Source organism: Panthera onca, chromosome B4 (genome assembly GCF_046562875.1).
Source record: "Panthera onca isolate mPanOnc1 chromosome B4, mPanOnc1 haplotype 2, whole genome shotgun sequence".
NCBI lineage: Eukaryota > Metazoa > Chordata > Mammalia > Carnivora > Felidae > Panthera > Panthera onca.
In genome coordinates this window covers 30,176,043-30,195,740 of record NC_138345.1, presented here as the reverse complement: position 1 = coordinate 30,195,740, position 19,698 = coordinate 30,176,043, and the positions used below count along the sequence as shown (strand labels likewise).

The 19,698-nt window shown below is 36.0% G+C and overlaps 1 protein-coding gene and 1 pseudogene across 1 annotated transcript in view; one reads left to right on the top strand and one right to left on the bottom strand.

Moving 5' to 3' along the window:
* Window positions 1-19,698, top strand: part of NRP1 (neuropilin 1) — a 503,454-nt gene that overhangs the window by 158,017 nt on the left and 325,739 nt on the right. The window lies entirely within an intron of this gene.
* LOC132695413 (large ribosomal subunit protein eL8 pseudogene) lies at window positions 2,658-8,680 on the bottom strand (annotated as a pseudogene).

Below are 19,698 nucleotides of genomic sequence, written 5' to 3'. Positions count from 1 at the left end.
ATTTATTTATTTATTATATTTATTATTTATTTATTATTTATTCATCTACTTGTTCTAAATAATCAAATTTATCACAAAAATTTGTCATCATATTACCTTATTACCCTTATAATGGCTGCAGGATTTCCTCTTCTTTTAATCCCAAGATTGGCAATACCTGTGTGTTTTTCTTTTCTTTTTTATTTTAATTTGTTGGATTATTTCTTCTAGGGACTTATCAGTTTTCTTGCCCTTTTCAAAGAATCAACTTTTGGCTTTGTTAATATCTTCTATTGTTTGTTTTTATTCCACTGAGTTCTATTATTATTTCTTTTATTTTACTTATTCTCACTTTAAGTTGCTCTTTTTTCTTAACTAAAGACAAAACTGGGTTATTGATTTTCATTTTTTCTCCTTTCTATTAAGGCATTTAAAATGATAAGTTTCATTTAAAGTACTTCTTTAGCTACAGCCTACAAAGTTTGAAGTGTTGTGTTTTCATTGTAAATCAACTCAAATTTAAAATTCTCACTAGTAACTTTTAAAATTTAGTCCATGGATTTTTTAGAAATATCTTACTAACTTTCCAAACATTTTTGGCTTTTCTAGGCATCTTATTCATTTCTTATTTAATCTATTATTTTCAGAGATCATATGGTATAAGATTTCAATGTTTTAGAATTGATTAAATTTTATTTTATGGCTCAATATATGATCTATGTTGAGCCAGGTATAGTCTAAAAGTATGTGTTCTCTGAAGTTGTTCATAATGTTCTATAAATGCCTATTAAGTTATATTGGTTGATTGTGTTCAGATCTTCTGTATCTTCATTGATTTTATATATATATATATATATATATATATATATATATATATATATAATATAATTTAATAATTACTGTGAGAGGTTGTTGAAATCTTCAACCATGGTGTGAATTTCTCTATTTATTTCTTTACTTTTGTCAAGTTTTGATTTGTGTTTTTTGAAGGTATATTATTAAGTCAATATGCATGTAGGATTTTTAAATATTCCTGATGAATTAGGTTTTTTATCAGCATAAATTGTTCTTCTTCAGATGTAGTAATACTCTTGTTCCTAAAGTTAATTTGATCTCATCTTAGTATAGCCATGCCTGCTTTACTTTGCTTATAGTTTTTATGATATATATTTTTCCATCCTTGTAGTTTCAACCTCAACTATATATTTATATTTAAAATACATCTCGTATAGCAGCATATCATTGGGTCTTGCATTTTTCAAATTCATTTTGACAATCTCAACCTTTATATTTGAGCATTTAGATCATTTGTATTTAATGTAATCATGATTATAATTGAGTTTAATTACTTTTAAATTATTAGTAAGGGATTATGATATATCCCAAACCTATCAAAGTCCATTTGAGTCAATATTATACCACTTTACACTTAATACCTCACACTTCCACTTCTGACTTTCCAATTCACACTTCACATCCCATTCTTCACCTTTTTTACAGTGTACAAATATAATACACCTGCCACAGTATGATTTCATTTACTCCCCTATGTTTGTGTTAATGTTGTCATGCTTTTATTTCTACATAATGAATAAATCCTACCTTACAATATTATTATGTTCATTTTAAATGATTACCTGCCATTTAGGAAATTATAGAAGGAAGAAGAAGCATAGTCTTTTCTCTTTATTCATTCTTTTATCATTTTTGGTGTCCTCAGTTTTTCCTGCAAACCCAAATTTCCATTTCCCTTCAGTCTTAAAAATATCCATAATTATTTCTTACAACTCAGGTCTATCAGAATAAATTCTTCCAGTTTTCTTTTATCTGAAAATGTCTTTGTGTATGTTAATATTGAAGGGTATCTTCTCTACACTGTAGTTTAGAATTCTGAATGTTTTTTTTTTATTCTATTTCTTTTTGTTTTTAACGTTTAAAAAATCTTCTTCTGGGGCACCTGGGTGGCTCAGTCAGTTAAGCATCCAACTTTGGCTCAGATCATGATCTCACAGTTTGTGGGTTCGAGCCCTGCGTTGGGCTCTGTGCTGACAGCTCAGAGCCTGGAGCCTGCTTCAGATTCTGTGTCTCCCTCTCTCTCTGCCCTTCTCCCACTCATGCTCTGTTTCTCTCTCTCTCTCTAAAAAATGAATAAACATTAAAAAAAATTTTTTTAATCTTGTTCCATTGTATTCTGGACATCATTGTTTCAGATAAGAAATAAGGCATTATTTGTTTTGCTATTTCCCTCCTATGTAATTGTTTTTAATTTGGCTTATTTCTGTATATTTGGCTTTTAGAAATTTGACTATGACAGGCTTAATGTGGTTTATTTTGCATTTATCTTGCTTATGGTCACTGAGCTTCTTGAATGTGTAAGTTGATGTTTTCCATCAAATTTAGGAACAAATAAATAAATAAATAAATTTATTTTTTTTTAATATTTTTTTTAACAATTATTTATATTTGACAGGCAGAGTATGAGCAGGGGAGGGGCAGAGAGAGAGGGAGACACAGAATTCGAAGCAGGCTTCAGGCTCCGAGCTGTCAGCACAGAGCCTGACACAGGGCCCGAACTCACAAACTGTGAGATAATGATCTAAGCCAAAGTCGGACGCTCAACCGACTGAACAACCCAGGTGCTTCCCCTTTTCTTTTTGAAAGAGAACTTTTTATTACAGTTATGTGCAGGACATTAGCCATTTGGTGGCCAGTTCTTTAGCCTTTGCCTTTTCCAACTTGGCAATGTGAGCCACCAGCTTTGGACCCAGGATGTTGCCTCCTTACTGATGGTGGATCTTACCATATCTGTCACTATAATTGGTCCTGATAGCTTCCACCAGCTTGGCCAGAGCTCCTCTGTCTTCCAAGTTAACCTCTGTGAAGCCAACAGTGTGCAGGTCTTCCTGTGGGCCAAATGCCCCAGCCTGGCCTTCCTTTTGATAATGCAGTAGGCAACTCCCATCTTATGACACAGGGCAGGCCAGAAAACCACCATCTCAATGGGATCCACATCAAGTGCAATCATTGCTACTGAGCCTTCTTGTTTTCCACCAAAGTTGTGACAATATTAACCCCAGCTCAAAGGACATGTTACCTCTTAGCAGGGACATTCCCCTTGAGGGAGATTTCTTCTTAGCCCCAGCCAACAATTTCTGATTCTTCTCTTGCTTTGTCTCTGGACTGTATTTGTGGGCCACCTTAAGTAGTTGAGTAGCTGTTTGGTGGTCCAAGCCCTGGGCGAACTGGTTAATTGTGGGAAGCACTTTAAGACATTAATAGAGAATAACCCTTTGACACTGCAGCTGGCTGTAGCAAGGCCATCTGACAAAGTGGGTAAGGTCCCTTTTGAGCTGGAAGTCTTGTCCAAAGCCAAAATTCGTGAGCCTTTTCTCAAACAGGGGATTGACTACCTTGTTGGCTTCCTGCTTCTTCATGACAGCAGGGGCTGGAGCCACCTTTTTCCTCTTAGCCTTCTTCCCTTTGGATCTTGGCTGGCTGGAGGAGAGAGCTATTTCTTAAAATATTATCATTCACTTTTTCTGGGGTTCTAATTCCAACAGAAGTTAGAAATTGTATATTATGCCACAGATTTCTGAGCATCTTTACTTTTCTCCCACCTATTTCTTTTTCCATTTTTCAGACTGGATTGTTTATATCAATCTGTCTTCTTGGTCCTGACTTATTTTCAGTATACCATTAATTATTTCTGAATTTTAAAAATCCTAAGTTATTGAAGTCTTGTTCAAGAATTCCATTTCCTTTTTTCTCTCTTTATTTTTTTTGTTTCCATCCCTCTGCTGAGACTCTCTAACAATTCATAATTATGACACTATTTTTCTTTAAATCCTTGAACATATTTATTATATCTGTTTTAATGTTTAGAGTACTAACTCCAATGTTGGCTTCACCTGAAGATACATTATCTGTTTTTTTTTCTTGATTATTGGTCAAATTTTTCTATTTTTTAAATATCTAGTAATTTTTATTGCATTCTCAACAGCATAGATGATAAATCTTAGAGTTTTAAGAATCTGTGATCTTCTTCCTGGCAAGTATTGACTTCTACTCTGGTAGACTGTCCAGTCACTAACTAATCAAGTTGAACTTGTGTACAGATGGTTTTATTTTAAGCTTTTTAAGGTCATACCTGTGGTAGGCTTTCCTCTGGGACTTGGTTCTTATTCCTAAAACAAGTGGCTTTTCTGCTGTGTCAAATGGATGCCAAAATGGATACAAGGTCTTTCCACTGAAACTGGACTAGAACCCCAGCATCTTATAGCTCTGTTCAACTTCTAGTAACCCAGTTACACTTTCTACTCTGTTGCTGCTCTCCAGCAAGCCATTCATTGCTTATCTTGTGCATACTCAGCTAAATCCTCTGCCATGATCTACTCCATTGCACGGCTGCCCTTCCCAGTGCCCTGTCTCACAGATTCTAGTTACTTTAAATGTCTTATACTTGATTTCTACTTTCTTCACTCAGGACGATCATCAAGCTCTGCTTGGGCTCCACCTCCCTAGGCCATAGTCAGGAAATTTTCCCTACGCAGGGATGGCATGATTGCAAGTTTACCTTCTCTCAGGGATAGCAGGCTGGCACTAACTGTTTTTCAAAGCCTGCAATAATTGCCTCATATATTTTGTCCAGTTTTATAGTTATTCTCAATAGGAGAGTTAGTTTTGCATCATTTACTGTATCATAGACAGAATCAGACTTTCCTGGCTGAGGATTCTTAAATGCAATCTGATTACTTACTGAGACCTATAAAGTTCTTTGATCTTCCTGTAATTATCTAGTTTATTCCTTGTCGCTGACCACTTCTCCAACCATAGCTTTTTCTCCCAAAAGTCTTCTCATACTTTTCCCCTTTGCTTACTTGCTGCTTGAAAAATCATGAGATTGTTTTGTCTAGAGTAGACATATGTGACTTCAAGAGCTAAAAATGGCATATGTTAGGGGCAAAATATGAACTCAGTTTTAACATACTTTTAAAGTCTCTACAGTACATCACATGAGTACTTGGGTTTTTATCTTTATTATTTCGTATCATTTACATTAATGAACACTTGAGTTCTTCTTAGTCCTATGCTAGGCACAGAATATGTTTTTAGGGTATAGAATAAGAAACTCTGTCCTAAGGACTTTGTTTACTTTGAGGGTAGGAATAAGGCTATTTCTAGATTGCCATTTCCATTCAAAGTAATTTGTGTAAATGCATGAATCCATCAAATTTCTTTCCTTCTTTTCCCTTTCCCTTCCTTTCTCTGTCCCATCCTTCTATTTCTCCTTCAACCAATATTTACAAATAGCCTCATAGGTGCTTGGAAGCCCAAAATATCAGTATCTTTTGGGGCATCCTATAGTTTCTTAAACTCTCAGCATTATCTTAAATTCCATGGCAGGACTAAAATTTCCCTAGAATTCTGCCATCTTTCCAGGAGCAAAACTAATGACAGTAATATTGGGTGTCTTCTGGTCTCTGGCCTAACTGATCAAAAGGAGGTATTTTGGCATCTTACTGAGGAATCTCTGTGAACAATCAGATACATGATTCATAAAAAGTGCTCTTGGGAGATCTATCCAAGAAGAACAATGAGTTCAGAGCTTTTCTGTTCAATCAGGGACATCTTTGTCTGGATATGCTCTGAATTTTTATTTATTTGTTTATTTTTCTCTTTATAGCAGAGATGATTTCAAGTATTAATCTGAAAACATCCCAGAATAGATCTAGCTGTCCAAGGAATAATGCAAAAATTCACAAAACAGTATTAATTTGTAGAATTTGGTAAACACATGTGATTGTGTTCTTTTTCTTTATTCTATTTCCATTTTTTCCATACTATTAACTCAAAGTAATATATAGTGATAGAGGTAAAGATGTATAAATATCATATATTCTTTCATGTAAGAGATTACTTTCTTCCTTTTAATATTACTTTTTTTACACTAATTATATTTTAACATAGGCTTACTGTTCAAAAATACACACTCCATAATCAGAGTAAAACATTGCCCTTAACTTCCTCTCTCAATTTGAATGGATTCCTTTTACTATATATGTATTTCATTTGAGTCCGGTTTAAATTTTTAAAATGTGCTGAAAATCACCTGTAGGTATGAGGGAAACATCTAAAACTGAAATAGCAATGAGGCTTATAACTCTCAAGAACTTGGAGATCCCTGCCCTGTACTCTCAAAGTTTGATCCCTCTCAGATACTCGTTATATGGTGTCAGTTCGACATTTAGAAAAATGACCTATGGTAGTCATACAGGCTACAGTGAAAAATTTTTTTTGTTCATAAAATATTTGACTTTCCAGATCTTCTGATTCTAAGTTCAGTGTTTTTTACTTTATACCAAGGCAATTCATTTTCACTTTTGCACTTCTTTCAAAATCTCTAATATTCTTCAATTCTAAAATCACTGACTGATGGCATACAAGTGTTAGTTTTTTAAAGGCACAGACTCTATTATTTTCTCTCCATTTTCTGTTTTGTTTTCATTACTGTAGAAATTTGTATCAATTTTTAGACAATTTGTTGTCCACACACCAAGATAAAAGTAAAGGATGGATGAGCAATTTCTTTACCCATTGACTCCACTCAGTGAGCAAGAGACTGTGCTGAGTGTATGCATGTGGCACACAGAATAATATTTCCAGCTGTGTCCCTAAATATGATGCATGAAAAGGAAAAAAGACATGCATTGGCATTTGGAAATTAATTCATACCTACATAGGAATGCAGGGTAGAGGTAACCAGCCCCCTATCACAGCAGTTAATAACTTTGTGTAGAGATGAGGGAGAAGAAGGCCTTGCTCTAAGGCCAAACCTAAAAAAGCTGTTTCTGACTATTACCAACCGAATCCCTTTACAGTTTCGCAATCATGAAAGGTTTTATAATTATTCTGTCTATAAATTTCTCTGTTCTACATGAACTCACTATGTGAAAGGGGCAAGGACTTGCCTTGTAGAGGAAAGGTAGTGTCTTAGGTAAACTGGTCTCCACTAGCTACAGTACTAAGGTCTTCGAGACAATTTAAGTAATAGCAGATATTCGGTATGATGGTGATAATTTTTTTAAAGTTCTTTTCACCTACATATTCTATACCATAATCCTTTCATTGGATTCAGAATCCAGATTATGAGCAGATATGTTGGGTTTTTATTGATGAAATCTTCTTCTAAAGCAAAATATATAATTTGAGCTCAGGCACGCATAGTTTATTACTAATTATACTCTCTTGATTGACAATATTGTTAATAACCAATGACCTAATTTGCATTATATTGTGGGTGTGAGAATCAAAATGAAGAAAATAAAAAATTTGCCCTTTGCAGCACTGTGTTTCATGAACAGTATAAAACTCCTGCTGGTGAAACACGTGTTTCTACAAACATGAAGCCAAGAACAAACCACTGCAAATATTTAAACTCAATCAGACCAGTTATTAGACGTCGTGTAAATAATGAAAGGAAAAGAATGAGCTGGTTTGAATCATAAATAATTAAAGGAAAAATATCAGCTGACTTAAATTCTTTTTCTTAAATAGTCTGTGTAATTAGAAACAGAGATATTCTCATATTCTCTCTCTCTCTCTCTCTCTCTCTCCTTCTCTCCCAATCTTTTAAAAAGTCAGAATGCTGTGTCTTCTATATCTTCTCACTTAAAAAAAAATCTTGGAGTGTTTAAAATGTATGCAATTTCAACTTTTGATTGGTCATAAAAAATCATAAAACTAATTTAAATATGCACACTGATTAAAATATGAAATTAAGGATTAACTCCAATTTTATAATTGTGAGTTAACTACCCTTCTGTCAGGGATATTTGTTTTACTATCTTTATTTCAGAACTATACCATAAGGTCCTGTGAAGAATGTATTTAGTATGTTAAATATACAGTTATTCCTACAACTCTTTAAGATTTTTTTTTTTTTACTTAGAGAAATATGGACACATGTGGGAGAAAAGAAAACCCAAATGAGACTAGAATAAAACAAAGAAATAAAGTAGGAATAAGAAAAAGTATTAAATAATGTACAAACAAAAAGATACCAGGGTGATTACAGAAAAAAACTATTAAGTAACTTTAGAATTATAATACTTTCAGGGTCACCTGTGTGGCTTAGTCAGTTGAGCATCCAACTCTTGACCTTGGTTTATGTCATAAACTCTTGATTTCAGCTCAGGTCATAATCTCACAGTTCATGAGTTCAAGCACCACATCGAGCTCTGTGCTGGTGGAGCATAGCCTACTTAGGATTCTCTCTCCTCTCTGCCCCTCCCCCACTTGTGTGCCCGCTTGCTTTTTGTCTCAAAAACGAAATAAATAAATGTACTTTAAAAATTGTAATACTTCCATGCCACTTTTATGGTTAACAACAATAACATAAAAGGTTTGGGGGATGATAATTTTGTCAAGTTGGAGGTTAAATTTTACCCAGAAAGAAACATAAAAGGACAGTATTTTCAAAAAGTTCCACACAATCTAGTTCTGGCACTCTCGCCTGATAAAGAAATGTTAACATTAGCAATACTTGTCAGTGCTTCTAACATTGAAAATTGTTAAAAACATTGCTGAAGGAAAACCACCCAGCAGGACCAACAGGTTCATCAGCCTGCAGCTCTGTGCTTCCGCTGCTAGTCATGGCCTGCGCATTCTCTAGCATTTCACCTCCACAAATGAGCACCGCCATTCCTCAGCCCCCAGTACATCTGTTGTACAAGCTTCGGATCAGAGCGTAGAAATAGGGACAAATGCCACCCACTTCAGTGCACTTGCTGCTCTACCAACTGTTAGCAATTGTATGGCATGTTGTCTGCTTTCTCGGTCTCTCAGTTCATGTGTTTCTGGAAGGTAGCTGACAGGTAAAGAGTATGACTTTCCTGCCAAAATCCCCACCCCCACAGTGAAAGAGGTGGTTTTCTGTTCTCTAGAAATAAACAGAGAACATAAAGAAAAATATGGAAATAGGAAAAATCTGTCATAGCACTACCAGCCTGAAAATGACTAGAGAGACCATGTCATCCATACAGGCAGATATGTCAGCCAGTCATTCATTTATGCATTCAACAGATATATATTGACTAGATTGTGTGCAGAACTGATGTTTAAATAGATACGTATCAATAAAACGAATGAATCTTAAGGTACAATTGAACAGGGCACAATAAGTGACAATAAGAACTGGTTTCATTTTATTATTGTATTATTTTAGAGAACCTAAATGATATGTGTTGTTTTTACGAATTTGGTATTCTTGTGTTGCTCCTAGCAGTGAGTATTTCAACACAAATATGAAAGAATATATACTCGACCATCTCGTGCTATGTAGGCGAAAGAAGTGGGGATGGAGACAAAAGTTCACCTTTTTTAAAGGCAGGACTAAACACAGCATTGGATGGGCTGAGATGAAGGTGAAATCATTGGCAGAAGGGAAAGGCCTCGGAGAAAGCAGATCTGACCCTACCCTTACACATGATCAATTACAAAACATCTCTTTTAGAGAGAAACCAAGATCCTAGCAAGCCCCTGGGGAAGAACTGGAGACTTCCTACTCATTTCTGGTTAGTGATCACTTCTGTCTCCAGATCCACTATCTGTACCTTAGATGAGTTTTGGACTTAATTGCATACAAAATAGCAGAAATCAGAAATGGAAGAGAATTTAACATCTCTCTAGTAGGCAATCTGTTTATTTTATACATGAGTCCCAGAGAAATGGGATGACCTGCCCAGGGTCACACAGCAGGTGTTGATATTTAGAATGTAAATTTCCTGAAGTCCAGCCTTTTTCTAAAGGGATCCTTGACAGGAGTCTTCGGAAAAAAGTGACCCAACACCCTCTTTAATTTGGAATAAAAGTGTGTTGTCTAACGATAATTTTCTTGGAATGCCAATTATATTCAAAGCCATTCTTTTCCTTATTTGTTAGCTTAAATAACATCCAGTAATATGCTGGTGCTGTTTATTCTGGCTCACTAGAGCTGATTGTTGAATTTCTAGCAACTGTGCAATTCGGATGAAATTGCATCGGTAGGTTGGTATATCAGTCTACACCATGAAAACCAGTGCTGGAAAGCCAGTTGTCAAACATTTGCCAGCACACTACTGATTACATCAGTTGTTAAATTTATAATTGAATAAAATATTCACTGTATCAATTTTGAATAGTCTTTCAATGGACCGATTCTATCCAGCAATACCATGGCCTGAATATAATAACCACACTTAATAAATAAATAATATGACCAGGGATTTTCTTTTCTCTCCATGAGTCACTTCAAACATCCTGTGAGGCAACCACTTGAATAAAAATTTTAAAAAAATTAAAAAAAAAAACAACTTTAAGTTAAAGACAGCATTATCTGGAGGGCTTAGTCTTTGAAAGTTTAAATGAGTACTCAATGTCTGAATGCTGTAAACAACTAGAACTAGACAGAACATTTGGAATTATAAATGTTTATATCAATACTAGTCCCTTGCCTTCTCACTAATCTGAACATATAGACCATCCCAGGATTGAGAAACTTTCCTAAGGCAAGAAAAGACCTTGGCTTCCTCCCATACCTATCTCAGTATAGTGAATAATACTACACTCCAGAAAGCTCAAGTCTTATTCACACAGAAGACTTCTAGTCTTAGCTGCTTTCTTGAAATTGTGATTTAGTGGAATATTTGGTGTATAATTATATATGCTAAGTGATCTTGAATAACCATATCTGCTAAATCAGATGATCTGGTCATTTTCTTCTTCATAGAAGAAATAAACAATTTGAATTCACCATGAAATAGAAGCTTCATTGGCAAATAGTAGTTAGTGGTGGGCGGCTTTTTAAGCCTAAATGTTTTTTTCTATTTGATTTACTTAATTGAGCTAATGGGTTCTATGATCGGCTGAATAGTCCAGTAGCTAAAGTCATCATTAGCTATTTTCTTGGCTAACACAATAATGACCCTTAAATTGTCTCCAGTATTTCCCATTACCTTTGAAAACATGTGGAATGTCAGAAGCCCTAACAGGAAACATATATGATATGATATTTATGGGAAATATTTTTTTGCAACTAGTAGCTATCACAAAGCCCTTTTAAGTGTCAAGAGAAAATAGTGAAACAAATCATTGAACAAAACAGTGAAGGATCTGAAGAGAGGATTTTGTCTTGAAAAATACTAGAATCAATGGATACTGGGATGATTTAGAAATTCTCTAGCCCAATCATTTCATTTTATGGTTAAGAAAACCAAGGCTGGAGATGATAATTACCTTACAAAGATAACATAGCTAACAGGTGGCAGCCAAAATTAGAAATCATTTTTTTTTTCCATTGAAAAGTGTATTTCTTGAACTAATCTATTAAAAATATGCTTTACTTAAGAGGTACTTAAAGATACTCCAAATCCCAAGTGGTTTAATTTCCCCCATTCTCTTTCTTTCCCTCCCCTTCTCTCTCTCCCTCCCTCTTTCTCTCTCTCTGTCTCTCCCTCCCTCTCTCTCCTTCCTCCCCTCTTTCTCATAAACATAAATTATAATTCATTCACAATATTATTGTAAAAGCTCTGAATTCACTGCAAAGGATAGAAGAAGCAAGAGAATAAAAGCACGACTGAAACAGCTCTGGAGCTCAGTTTGCAGCCTGGAGAGGACACTGTGTTGTATTACAGATGATAGAAAGAGGAAAGGAAGGAGAGAGAAGAGTTGGAGTACAATTGCTGAGTGTGGATTGAGTATAAAGGCAGCCACCCTTTAGATTTCAGGGTGGATCATTAGTGGTGTGATATAGGCTGGAATTTCACAGGTGGACAATTCCTCACTGGAGTCATACATTTGGGGTCCAATCCTGGGGTTTCATCATTTTTCCTCTGTGTAGTGAAATTCAGGGATAATGATTTTTGTTAAGCAAATTCACAAAAGAATGACTGGCTGTACCTAAGCTTACCTTGTTAAATCACAATGTGGAAAATCATTGCCACCGGGCCTGGAATACCTGTCAACTGGCCATCACATTCTCTCCCCTGCAGCAAAATCTATGAGCTGCTCGAAGCAGTGGATATGCATTATTTATTTTTGTATGCCCAGCACCCAGTGTAATGTTTGTCACATTGAAGGTACTTGAGAAATGTATAGTGAAAGAATGAATAAAGAAATGAATTACTAGAAGGCTGCTGGTTGAGCATGAAATCTGGCAAAGAGAGTTAGACGATTCTAAGAAAGAGTGTCAACTCACAATTGTAAATGGATATAGAGGCTAGGAAGGATCTTCACTACATTCTCAGCATCCAATCAACTCAGAGGCAATGACAGGATCAAATCTCTGACCCCATAAGTGTGAGGGTCATACTCTGTGCCACTGTGAACTCATTATAGATGATACAATCTTGTGAGGACACTTGGAAACTTGGCAGCTGGTCCTCCTTGGCCACTCCCCACTCTCATCATCTACCTCAATTTGCATCAGCTCCAGCTCCAGAACATAATGAAGATAGGAATTGATATCCCAAGTCAGCAGAATACCCACACTCTCTGCACAGGGCTACCTAGGGTGATTGTTTCTAGAAGGCAACTGAGTAGTCCTCAGGTTCCAAAATGACTGAATTATTGTTGATGGATGTTATTCTCCAAATTCCCCAAAGTAACATGAAAACAAAATGAATTTCACCTACAGCAGCTGATCCTCAGTTGGTGGTTCTGTTGAATTTTCTCTACCTATTTAGAAGGTAAATTTATTCTTAAGTAAATTATAGTTGATTTTTTTCTTTTATTTTAATTTTAAAATTGCATACAGTAAAATTGACTTTTTGTGTACAGTTGAAATGGAACACATGTACAGAATCATGTGGCTCTCAGCACAATCTGGAAACAGAGAGGTTTCCTTAGTCTCCCCGAACTCCCTCCTGCTAGCCTTTTATAATCACGCCATTCCCATTCCCCAGCTTCTGGGAACAATGATATTGTTTGTCTTTTTTGAGAATGTTATATAAATGGAAGAGTATAATATGTAACCTTTGAGACTGGCTTTTTTCTCTCAACAGAATACCTTTTAATTATTCATCAAAAGTATTGCATGTATCAATAGTTCATTCCTTTTAATGGCGAGTAATATTCCATTGCATGGATGTACCACAGCTCATGTAACCACTCACCTGTTAAAAGAAATTTGAGTTCTTTCCAGTACAGGGCAATTATGAACAGAAATTCTGTAAAATTTGTGTACAGGTTTTCTTTTTTTTCTTCCTAATTTTTATTTAAATTCTAGTTAGTGAATATACAGTGCAATATGGGTTTCAGGAGTAGTATTCAGTGATTCATCACTTACAGACAACACCCAGTGATCATCACAAGAGCCCTCCTTAATGCCCATCACCATCTAGCCCATCCCTCACCCACTTCCCTCCATCAACACTCAGATTGTTCTCCATCTTTATTTTTATTTTTTTAGAGAGAAAGAGAAAATATAAGAGGGGGAGGGAGAGAGAGAGAGAGAGAGAGAGAGAGAGAGAGAGAGAGAGAGAATCTTAAGCAGTTTCCATGTCCAGTGAGATTTCATGACTCTGAGATCATGACCTGAGCTGAAATCAAGAGGCTTAACAGACTAAGCCACCCAGACATCTCCGTTCTCTATCTTTAAGAGTCTCTCATGGTTGTTTCCCTCTCTCTTTTTCTTCCCTCCCATACGTTCATCTGTTTTGTTTCTTAAATTCCCATATGAGTGAAATCATGTATTTGTTTTTCTCTGATTGACTTATTAAGCTTAGTATAATACATTCTAGCTTCATCCATGTCATTGCAAAGGGCAAGATTTCATTTTTTTGATGGCTGAGTAATATTCCCTTGCATATATATACCACATTTTCTTTATCCATTCATCAGCTGATAGACATTTGGGCTCTCTCCATAGTTTGGCTATTGTTGACAGTGCTGCTATAAACATCAGGGTGCATGTACCCCTGAAAATCTGTATTTTTGTGTACAGGATTTCTGTGAATATATTTTTATCTCTCCTTGGTAAAATACTTAGAAGTGGATTGCTGGATTATGGGGTAAGTATACATTTACATTATTAGAAATTGCCAAAGTGTGTTTTCTAGAGTAGCTGGGTTATCTTCCCACCAAAAGTGTATGAGGGTTTCTGTAGCTCAGTTATCCTTGCCAGCACTTGCTACATTTTAGATTCTCTAAGACCTATGTAGCACTAACTTATTGTGGTTTTAACTTGTATTTGCCTAATGACTGATAATATGGAGCATCTTTTTCATATGTATATTTGCCTTCCCTATACCCTCCTTGATGAAGTGTCTAAGTATTTCATCCATTCTTAAAATTCGGTTGTGTTCTTATAGTTGAATATTATGCACAGAGCAAATATTTTTATTTTTGACAAAGTCCAAATATTGAATTTCTGTTTGATGCATCAGGTTTTGCTGTCATGTGTAAAAACTCTGCCTTACTCCAGCTCTTGAAGTTTTCTGCTATGTTTTCTTCTAAATGTTTTCTAGTCTTATTTTAATACTTTTAGATCTATGGTGCATTTGAGGGTTAAGCTCTTTATACAATCTAGGGGTTAGGTTAAAGTTTATCTTAATTTTTTGCAAATGAATGTTCAATTGTTCCAAACATTTGTCATAAAGGTTATCCTTTTCCCATTGAATTGCTTTTGCATGTTTTCAAAATCAATAGGCCATATTTGTGTGTGTCAATTTCTAGACAATTTCTGTTCCATTAATCAATGTGTGTATCTTTTCATCGATACCACACTGTCTTGATTACTAGGAGTTCATAAATCAGTCTTGAAATTGGATAGTACGATTCTTTCAACTTTGCTTTTCTTTTTCAATAGTGTTCTGACTAGTTCCTTTCTATTTCCATATCAATTTTAGAATCAGCTTGTCCACATTTATAAAATATCCTGCTGGGATTTTGATAGGAATTGCATTAAATCTGTACATTAATTTATCTTTACTAGGTTGAACCTTCTAATATATGGCCATGAAATGTCCCTCCATTTATTTAGGTCTTTGTTTTCTTTCCCTGGCATTTTATGTTCTCTGCATACAGATTCTACATGTGCTTTGTCAGATTTATACCTAATATTTCTCTTTTTTAGAGCTATTGTAAATGATATATTGTACTTACTTAAGTTTTCAGTTGTTTGTTGCTTTTATATAGAAATACAATTGTTTGTGTGTTGACGTTGTATTCTGAAATCTTGCCAAACTTATCTATTAGTTCTAAGAGTATTTTTATAAATCTGTTGGATTATCTGTAAAGAAAATCATATTATCTGTGAACAGTGACAGTTTTATTTCTTCCTTTCTAATCTGGCCTCCATGAAGTCTGATGAGAAATCCCCAGTCATTTGCATTGTCATTCCCCTCTAAATAATTTGTTGCTTTTCTCTGGTTGCTTTCCTGCTTTGTTTTTTTTTTTTTTGTTTTGTTTTTTGTTTTTTGTTTTTTGTTTTTTGTTTTTTTTAGTTTGTCTTCAGTTCTCAGTTTGAATATGATATATCTGGGTGTGGAATTCTTTTTCTATATTTTATTTGGGGCTCATTCAGTTTCTTGAATCTATATATTTGTGTCTCTCATCAAAATTTGGAAGTTTTAGCCATTATTTTTTCAAATATTGTCTTCTGAATCTCACTTTTCTCCTTCTGGAATTCTGATGACATGCATTTAGACTTTTTTTTTTCATTTAGAACTTTTGGCACTGTTTCATGACGCCAGATCCTTTTCCATCATTTTGATTTTTTATTCTCTTCTGTTCAGATTGGATAATACCTATTTTTTCTATCATCAAGTGCACTGAATCTTCACTCTTGTCATATTCATTCTGCCTTTGAGCCCATTTCGTGAATTTTTTAATTTTGTTTATTGTATTTGACAGTCCTAAAATTCCCATGTGGTCTCACATACCTTGTTTTTTCTTTGATAAGACTGTATTTTAACGTTGTTTCAAGAATGTTTGTAATTGCCTGCTCAAGCATTTTTATAGTAGCTGCTTTAAAGTATTTGTCAGAGAATCCAAAATCTGTGTCATCTCATTGTTGGCATCTCTTTGTTGTCTTTTTTCAGGTGGGTGAGTTAATATTTCCTGATTCTTTCTATGTCATACAATTTTGAATTTTGTCATTACCATTATGAATAACATATTATAGGGCCCTAGATCTTGATTAAGTGCTATTGAGAATTTTGGTATTTTTGTTTTAGCAAACAATTTGATTTGGTTGAGTCATGACTACCCTTATTTCAGTTGTCATTCCCATGTCAGTTTGGTTTTGAAAACCTCTATAGTGCTTGCCACTCAGAACTGTCCCGTATGTGTACCACCTGGAGCCAGTCTGGGACACAGGTAATGGTCTATCCTTTAGTTTAGCTTTCAAGGTTCACCTGCCTCAGCTGTTTGGGTGTCAATCCAGACATGAGCAGCTCAAGGGGGGGCCAGGAGTTCACTTTACTTTATAAGTTTGCTTTCCTGAGCTTCTTTCTTTCTATGACCACACCAGTACTTTCCAGTTCCTTGGGGCTCCTTTTTTCAGTCCTCAAGCCAGCAGATGGGGGCTTAAATTATCGCAGTCTACCATGCATTTCCTGTGACCATGCCTGTGTCCTGGGCCTAGAGGAAGAAAGACAGATATAAAAATATGCCATCGGAATTGTCTTGTCCCCTTGAGATCACGGTTTCTTCTCTCAGAGTTTTAGATTCTTGCACAACCCCATTGTTTCAGCCACCAGTGGAGATATACAAATGACCTTGGGAATAGGGTACAAGTAAACAGAGAAAAAATAAAAACAAAAAAGATAAAAAGAATAACAGGGTACCCCTCCACCCACTCTCTGAGAGTTAAGAGCTCCCCTTCATGTTCCTAGAGCTAGAACCGGAGGTCATCTTCTAGCTCTTTCTATTTCTGTGTCCTGAGACCATCTTCCAGGTTTCAGGCTGTGTTGAGTTCAGGCCAGGGGATACAGCAAAGGAGAAACCAAATGGTAAACGTCACCAATTCAACGGAACTTCCAATTCAGACATATACCCCAGTGTGTCAGCTACTATTTCCTTTTTAGAGGCCTTGAACAACTGTTCTATGTATTCTACCAAGTGAAGAGACCAGGTGGAGAGTGGTTCTTCATCTCAGAGGAGGGGGAAGATTGCTGGTGGAATTTTAAGTCCCTATTCTTGAAGAAAAATCTGATAATTATAACCCTGAATCTGATAGGTTCAATACTGGGGACACTTATTTGGAAATTTTTATTATATTTTCAAACTTCCAGAAAAGTTGAAAGAATAGTACAAGAAATTCTCTTATGCTTTTTACCCAGACTTACTAATATCTTACATTTTGTCCCATCTGCTGTATCATTCTTTTTCCATCTCTCTCTAGATAGATGTAGATAGATGTAGATAGATAATTTGTCTTCCTGAGTCATTGAAAACTAAGTTGGAAACATCATGTCCATTCCGTAACTACTTCATTGTGTGTTTCCTTGGAACAGAGAACATTCTCCTACATAATCACAGTACAATTATCAAAGTCAAATAGCTTAACATTGATGTAATGTCACTGTCTCATCCACAGTCCATACTCAGATTTCATCAATTCGAAATCATGCATTTCATTTCGTTGCATGTCTCTTTAGTACTCTTAATTGGGAACAGTTTCCTAACCCTTTCTTTGTATTTTTTCACCTTAACCTTTAAAAGAATGCAAGTCCATTATTTTGTAGAATGTCTTTCAATTGAGGTTTGCTAATATCTCCTCATGCCTGGACTCTGGTTATGAATGTTTTCGGCAGGAATACAACAAAAGTGATTTTGCGCCCTTCTCAGTGAATCATATCAGGAGTTTCTTAATGTCAATTTGTCCAAACATTGGGTTGTACCATTTGGTTAAGGTGGCATCCACCAGGCTTACCCATCATAAACTAGTAGTTTCTACCCAAAAACCAGTTTAGGGGAATCAGTAGCTGCTTGCTCTTGGGAAACTTTCTTCTCTTCCTTTGTTAGGTTGTTTTGACCTAACATCTAGGGAATGCATTCTTTGTGTTCTGCCTGGAATCAAAACAATCCCTGGTCATTCTTTCACTGCTTGCTTGCTATTCCCAGGTGAGAGCAGTGTCAATGCCTGGGTGGGAGTGGGCCTTCTCCCAGCTTGGGCAACCACCCGCTGTTCTGCATGCCTATGGTGCCCAAATGTATGGAGACTGACCAGCTCTGTGGGTGGGAAGGAAAAGATCTGCAGGATGACAAGGCCCTAATTTTCATGGGAAAAATCTATCCTAAACCTTACTTCTGCTTCTTGAAATAGCCTAGTGAGGAAACACTTTTTGAAAATGAATTTCAGCCAAAGAACCCTTTAAGAGAGTTTAGTTCCTGAAAGTGCTCACATCCCCCACCCCCTCAGTGCCTGCTGCTCTGTGGTGTGTGATCTCGCACAAGTTGTGAATGAGTTGAGACAAGTAATCAATATTTCATTTCTATATTTATAACTCCCCTGTAATGCAAGTCTGACAAAGCAAATGTCCATTAAGGAAAAAGAAAAAAAAAAAAAAAAAGGAATTTGCACCAGGGCGTTTCACGTGGCTTCCTGAATGTATTCACACTAACGAACTGAAGCCACATCCTCAAAGAGTTCATTATACTCAGGTTGGTTCTGGCCGAATGTGGTTCCATCTCACTGTGTGCTCAGCCATTAGTATCCAGCTTCCAAAATAACTGAAGGCAGATGAGGAAACAAATATAGCACTAAGCCCTGGCCAGGTGAAGAACTGCTGTCTTGAGTTTTGTTTCCCCCAGCAGTTTAAAACATTTAAAGGGATAAATTATGGATTACTCCTTTGTTTTGATTTATTAGTCTTAATATTTTGATACACCCTCTCAGAAACTGGTGTGCTCCAACTCAGCATGGTGATAGCAAGGGCCTTGAGTAGTTTCTATTCTTGGATTTTTCTAGGTTTCCTTCTCAACAGTCATTTCAAAAAGAAAGAAATATTTGACATATGGCAAGTCGAGTAGAGAATGACCCAAGGCTGTCTAGTAATTTCTCCAGTTCTTGTTGCTTGAGTGGTCAGAAGTTCCTCAGCACATATATACAAAGTCCACGAAAACACACAAACTCATTTTTTTTTTTTCAAATTAGGAAACATGATATGTCCTGAACAAGGCCATGGGGAAGATTTCCTTACTCAAAGTGGAGCATTTTGTCACTTTTTTGTTAGCATTACCTTGCTTTACCTCTGGCTCTCTCTCCTGATTTTACTCACTTTTACCACTAACAAATTGGTAATTGTGACACGTTTATAAAAGTTTGTAGACGTTTCTTTTTTGTTATTTTACACCTCAGTATTTCTGATACGATTTCTTTTCTACGCCCCTCTTCTTATATGCTCAGGATTCACGCTTCACTCTCCATTTCACACCTTTCTCTCCTCAATATGTCTCTCATTAGAATTTCTTATTCCTTCCAGTCATTGGCTGAGGAGATGAAAATATGCTTGAAACAAGTCCCCAGTGTCTTCTGGCCATCTCTATTTTGGAAAGTCCAGTCAGTTCCAGCCAGTTCTGGGAAGCTGTGAGTTAGAGGTTGGCAGCAGACCCTGGTAGGAGAAAGTCTGCCTCCTGAGGTAGTCCTGAGAAGCTGATCCATCTCATTTCTGGATTGACCTGTATGGTTGAGGAGGATGGTCACGTTCAGGGTATCTGTCTCCAAGCTAGCTGTGACTG